This window comes from Penaeus japonicus, unplaced genomic scaffold (genome assembly GCF_977035675.1).
Source record: "Penaeus japonicus unplaced genomic scaffold, GWHDUDI00000001_assembly GWHDUDI00000020, whole genome shotgun sequence".
Classification (NCBI taxonomy): domain Eukaryota; kingdom Metazoa; phylum Arthropoda; class Malacostraca; order Decapoda; family Penaeidae; genus Penaeus; species Penaeus japonicus.
The window spans coordinates 994434-1001933 of record NW_028234422.1 but is presented as its reverse complement, the minus strand read 5'-3'; the positions used below and the strand labels follow the sequence as shown (position 1 = coordinate 1001933).

Genomic DNA, 7500 nt, shown 5'->3' with positions numbered 1-7500 from the left:
ACCAATGTTTTCTCGTGTTGTTACCGGTTGAAGCTCTAGTGGAAGGTTTCGCGCGGCCGCCCCGCCGGGCGACTGTAACCTGTGCAGAAAGAAGCTCCCGAGAGAGGCGAGAGAGAAAGAGGAGAGATAGGTGGATGTAGATAGACAGACAGATAGATAGGATAGATAGATAGATAGATAGATGAGAGAGAGAGGAGAGAGAGAACAGGGAGGAGAGGGGGGATGAAGGGGGAGAGGAGAGAGACGGAATGGAGAAGAGAGAGAGCTAGGATGATGATGGAGGCGAGGAGGAGGTGTGGAAGAGGGAGGTGGAGAGAGAAAGAGGAGTGCGACGAGAGAGAGAGAGAGAGAGAGATAGACAGATAGATAGGATAGATAGATAGGAGAGAGAGAGAGAGAGAGAGAGAGAGAGGGAGGGGTTAGAGAAGAGAGAGGGAGAGGGAGCGGTGAGGAGGAGAGAGAAAGGGGTGGGGGGGAGAGAGAGGAGAGAGGAGGTGAGGGGGAGAAGGAGCAGAGAGGGATAGAGAGAGAGGAGAGATAGGAGGAGGCGAAGATGGAAGGAAGAGAGGGAGAGAGAGAGAGAGGGGAGAAGAGAGAGAGAGAGAGCTACATACATATATATATATATATCTAAATAATATTAATTATAATATATGTATATATATAATAAACCTATATTTAACTATATATATATATATATATATATATCTATATATATATATATATATATATATATACATATATATAATTTATATGTTGTAGTATATATATAGTATAGTATATACATTTTTTATATATTTTATATATATGATTATAGATATAAATATAATATAATAACTATATATATATAGTAAATATATATATATATATCGCTAGAATATATATAATATATATATCATATATATATATATATATATATATAGATACATATATATAGCGAGCGAGGGAGAGTAGAGAGAGATAGAGATAGATAGATTGAAGGGAGAGAGAAGACACAGAGAGAGAGAGATAGAGATAGATAGATAGATAGATAGATAGATGAGATAGAGAAAGAGATGAAGAGATAGATAGATAGAATAGATAGATAGATAGATAGATAGATAGAAGCGAGAGGGAGAGAGAGAGATGAAGAGAGACGAGGCAGAGCGAGGGATGAGGAATGAGGGAAGGATGTTAAGTGAGATGCAGGGGGAGAGGGGAATATGAGAGGGAGAGGCGTAGAGAATGTGTGAGGGAGACGAGGAGAGAGAGAGAGCAAAGATACCGTTACAGTACATTGAATATATAGATGCATTTATATATATATATATATATATATATATATATATGTTATTCTATATATTATAGATATATCCTTTTATATATATATATTTATATGTTGTAGTATATAGATATATCTTATATATATATATATATAATCTATATATATATGATAGAAATATATAGTATATATATATAATTAAGATACAGTATATATTATATATGATATATATATATACTATATATATATAGTATATATATATATAAATGTATATGATATATATGTGATATATATATCTATATGTTATATATATATGATATAATATATATTATATATATATATGTGTGTGTGTGTGTGTGTGTGTGTGTGTTGTGTGTGTGTGTTGTTGTGTAGCGAGCGGAGGACAAGGAGAGTTAGAGATAGATAGATAGATTGAGAGAGAAACAGAGAGGAGAGAGAGAGTGTGTGTGATAGTTAGGATAGCATCATAGAATAGATAGAGAGAGAAGATACATACATACATACATTACATATATGATATATATTGCATATATTATATACATATATGGTTATATATATATATATATATATATATTATATATATAGTTATATATATGAAGGATAAATATATATAGTATATTAGTATATGATATATATATATATATGTATATATATACATATACTTTTGACATATACTCATATGTATATACATTGTTACATGTAGTATACACGTATAATGTAGGTATACATAGCACACACACACTGCATATATATAACACGCACACACTCTTCTCTCACCTCTCCACATCTCTGCTCTCTCAGACGCTTTCTCTTAGACACCACTCTCTCCTCCCTAGCTAGCTTCCTCCTCCTTCTCATTCCTGTGAAGTGCATCCTCCTCCTCGCTATGCCATGACCTCAGCGCGCCCTTGCTTCGCCAATCGCCTTCAGCCAAAGTGTTACTTGCCTCGGAAACCCTCACACTATAGTAGTGGTAGTTTTATGAAAACGATGTGCCATCGCTTGCCCATGACACTTCAAGGTGTGAGTGACTCGTCTCGAGGGGAAATTTGCACAATAGTTTTCGATAGCTTCACTTCATGCCCAGTGGTAAAGGAGTGATATGAGTGTATGTATATAATAGTACGTATATAGTAGTATATATCTATATATATATAATATGATATAAGTATATATATATATATTAGTATGATATATTATATACACACACGACATTTGATATAACGTTTATAATATGAAGCCGTATGATCTATCTATATCGTATATATATATATAATTATATATATATATATATTATTATAATATGATATATATATAGGTATATATATATATGATACATATAATTATTTATAATATATACATATGTGATGAATATATAAATATATATATATGATATATATATATATATATAATATATATATGATATGATATATATAGTATATGATATATAATATATATATATATATATATGATATATATATATTATAAATGAATATATATATATTTATATAGTATATATATATCTTGCAGTAATATCATATATATATTCAATATATATAGTATATATATAAGATAGTATAGTTATATATATGATATATATATTGATATATGTGTGTGTGTTGTGTAGCGTGTGTGTGTGTGATGTGTGTGTGTGTTTACAGTATGTATTGTACATACATTCATATATTATTATAAATATATAGATATAAGAATATAGATAACTTATAATATATGTATAATATGAATAAATTATATATATATATATAGTATATATATATATATATGTTGATATATATATATATATATATATAGTATAGTATATATATATATATATAATATATATATATTATGTGTGTGTGGGTGGTGGTGTTGTGTGTATGTGTGGAATGTAGTGTGTGTGTGTGTGTGTGTGGTGTTGTACATGAAGTTGATATCTAATGTATATATATATGTATAGTCGATCTATTATGGTATATAAGTTGATACATATCATGTATATACATATATATAGTATTATATATAGTATCTATATATAGTATATTATAGTACTATATAATATAGATATATACATATATATATGTCATATATATAGTATATATATATATATGTAATATATATATATTATAGTAGTATATGATAGTATATATACGATATACATATATGTAGATAGTATATATGTATATATGAGCATATTATTTATTCATATATATATATATAGTATATATGATACATAGTCAATATTAAGAATAGTATATATCTAAGGTTATATATATGTGTGTGTGTGTGTGTGTAGTGTGGTGTTGTGTGTTTTGTATGTGTGTGTGTCGTGTGTGATATATTGGTATATATCCTATATAGTATATATATGATTATATATATATATATATAGTATATTATATATATATTGTATATATATAATATATGTATATATTAGTAGTATGGGCGAATATAGATAGATAGATAAGATAGATAGGCTATAGGATATATAATGGACCATTATGATGATAGATGATGATTATTATAAGAATGATAATGGTTCAATTGATGAAAGCAGTCATAATCATTATGCTAATAAGTAGGTTGTAAATGAGCAATAACAATAATGAATAATGAGGCAAAAAGGAGCAATAAATAACAGCAAAATAATATTGAAATTTGAAGACAATAATAAAAAAACGAATATTTATAGTGAACATGCAGAGGATGAGAGAGGGTGAGTAATTAATGATGGATGGACAGTAAACAAAGATAATGATTAAAAAATGGTAATAATGCGCTAGTTAGAAGAATGATGGATTACTAAGTAACAATGGTAATAATAATGATAATGATAACATAAATGACCGATGTAATGATTATGATAAGGATGACAATGATAATGATGATAGCTTGTAATAATGATAATTGGCAATCGATGATTATTAAAAAATTATATGATGGGTTGATAAATACTAAGATGATGAAGAATGATAAACTGCAAATGAAGATAAGAATAGATAATGATGATAATGATTAAGAGATAACTATAATATTACTACTGCTAAGTAGGTAAGGATATTGATAATGTTTAATCTCGAAAAGAAAAGTAGTAATAATAGTAGATAGTCACTGAGAATTATAATAATAAGGTAGTTGAAAATGAGGGATAAACAGTGTATAGTAACATTAGATTTGCAATTATTCATAATAATGTGATTGGGAATGATGATGAAATAAGGATAGATGATAAATAGAAGTATATTTTTTGATCAATCATATGCAATATGATAATAATGATGATGAATAATAATAATGAGACTTATGGATAATTATTAGTAAATATGATAATGAGTAGCATTATGCGATTTCCGATTTTTTCCAAAGGAAAATTAAAATTTAGAAAATTTACGTACGTAGAATCACGATAGTATAAAATCAATACAAAGAGCAATCTTTCAACGTTACATGAAAGAAGTGATCAGGTGCGGAGGATTGGAGCCAAGTGGAAAAAAGTCGATCGCTGGCGCTCGCGTTCAGCACACCGCTCGACAGCCGTCTGTCGGGTTCACAGCGTCAGCTGACGAGGATCCGAAAGTGGCTCTCTGCAAGCCATACACAGCACAACCTTCAGTCACTCAATTCGTTTTCATACACACCGATGAGAACCGCCCACCGACCGTGCTACGAATAATGATAGATCACTTATAATGTAACAATAGCAATAAACAACATATCATAATGATAATAATAATGTGTAAGACTGATAATAATGATTTTTTTGAAACAACTAATGGACTGATTAAAAAAGATAAGGATAAAGCAAGAAAGGAATAATTATTGAGGATGGTAAAAAGGTAATGATGATGAAAGATAAATGAGGGATAATAAAAGTGATATTAATGTTAGTTGAACAATGATTCATGATTAATAATAGAAAGTAGTAATAATAATGGTTGTGTTATTGCAGCTCCAGTCGGTAGTGATATTGATAATGAATGATGTTTGTGATGATGATGATAATAATGTTAACAATAGACTTAATCCATTGATCACAATGATGTAGATAATCATTGGATAGATGATAATGTTTGAGAATCATTAGTCATGATAACGATAAAATGATGATGATAATTGGAAAATGAGAGGATTATGATAATTCTAGCAAGAACAACAACAACAATAAGAAGTAACAAAATGATGATAAGTGAAAGTTCTATTCGTAAAGTTGTAAAACCATCGACTTTTCACTTCTCGTATCAATTTAATGTGTGTCTTCTTCAGGAAAATACAAACCGGGTCGTATTCGTTTCAGTTTCTCCGCCCATAAGCAGGGAAATAGTGATTTATATGTAACTGAGATGCTTTTTAGGACAAGATCAAACATGAAGATTTGTCATGTTTTATCAAAGGTTGGTTGCTGATAGCTTTCTTCGTTGTTATCTTTTCAAAAAGTCGATAACACAGGAAGAGATCATGGCGACTTTGGTCTAAGTCGGGCAGTGCGTGCTGGCCCGCCTGCCCGCACTCCTGTAAGCCGCATTCATTGCATATGTGGGTCGCGCAAGAGAATAGTGTGTGTTCTGAGAAAGAAGAGACTAGTGAGGTGACGGTGAGGGTGGGTTTAAGAGGGGTGAGGAGAGAGAGAGGTGAGGGGATGGGGCGGCGGAGAGGGAGAAGGGAGAGGAGAAAGAGAGGAGTGTAGAGCGAGAGGTTGAGAGAGGAAGGAGGAGGGAGGTGTGGAGAGCGAGATGAGAGAGGGGAGGGAGGGTCGGGAGAAAGAGGAGAAAGAGGGAGAGAGGGAGAGGGAATATATAATATAGTAACTATTATATATAGTATAATCCATATATATAATAATAGTATAATATATATTAGTATATATATCTCTATATAACACACACACCACACACACACACACACACACGGATATATAGTATAACAGTATCCATAGTCACCTACAACCCTGCTCCCTATACACACCTCCATAGCTAGTATATATCATATATATCTATCATACCCCATCTGTATAATACCTATATAGTACTATAGCTCCCGATATAGAGGTAGATAGATAGCCTTGATTATCGTAAATTATCATTATTGTTATAAAGAAGTATCATTATTATAGTTTAGCATTATCATCATTTTTAATATCTTTTATCATCTATCATTATAATCAATATTACTGACTCATTGCCTTTATTATTAATCCTTGAGTTACTATATTTATCTTTAATTTTTCATTTTTTCATCATTGGACATTATCATCAACTCCCATATGCATATTAGTCATGTATAATTTTGTTAACTGATGTGTTATCATTATTATAGCATTATTATCAAATTAATCAGTTATTTTTGCTTATCATTGTTATTAATGTTATTATCTTCATTATTGTTTTCATCATGGTCAGTAAGGACTATCCCTTATGATTATCAATGTTCAATTATCATCATAATTATCATTGTCATTACACTGAATTGTATACAAATACTATTATCGTTATCATGCTTTATTACAGTATTTACAGTTGCTATATAATCATTGATATAGAGGGGATCATGATCATCATTATCATCCATATCATCATAGAGAATAATGATAATGATCAAGATAATGATGATTGTATTGATTAATCATAATTATGATAATAATAATAATGATAATAATAATTACCCTCCTCATAATGATAATATTAATGATGATAAAGATGAGAAAAAGAACATCAGTCATGGTAATGATTATAATAATGATAACGATAATATTAGCAGCAATAAAGATAAGAATGATGATAAGGAAATAAAATAATAGTAATAATGACGATTATATTGATAATAATAATGATAACGATGATGATAATAACGATATTATCTGTGATAATCTAACAATAAAGATAATGATGATTATGATAATGATTACAATAGTTATATTGATTTGGGCAATTGTAGCATCAAGAATGATTATACAAGTAATTGCATTTGCAGTAGTAACACTGTTGGCGGTGGTAACTGTAATATTTATTGCCGCCGCTGTCATTACTGTTTTTTACTGTTACTTGTTATTACACACGCACTCACTCTCGCACACTATCATGGACCGAATGAGGGACCGAATGAGGTACTCCTGTTCGGTAAGTTTGAAATAAAAATTTGGAATTATGTAGCACAAAACGCCTAATGTAAGTCTTAAAGAAAAGGAGATGGCAAAGATTTTTCCATTACCAACGAAATAGTTCAAA

General features: G+C 30.1%; 1 protein-coding gene across 1 annotated transcript in view; it reads left to right on the top strand.

The window, feature by feature from the left end:
* The window catches only part of LOC122259979 (uncharacterized), a 201283-nt gene that overhangs the window by 43933 nt on the left and 149850 nt on the right, over positions 1-7500 (top strand). The gene's annotated exons all lie outside the window — the stretch shown is intronic.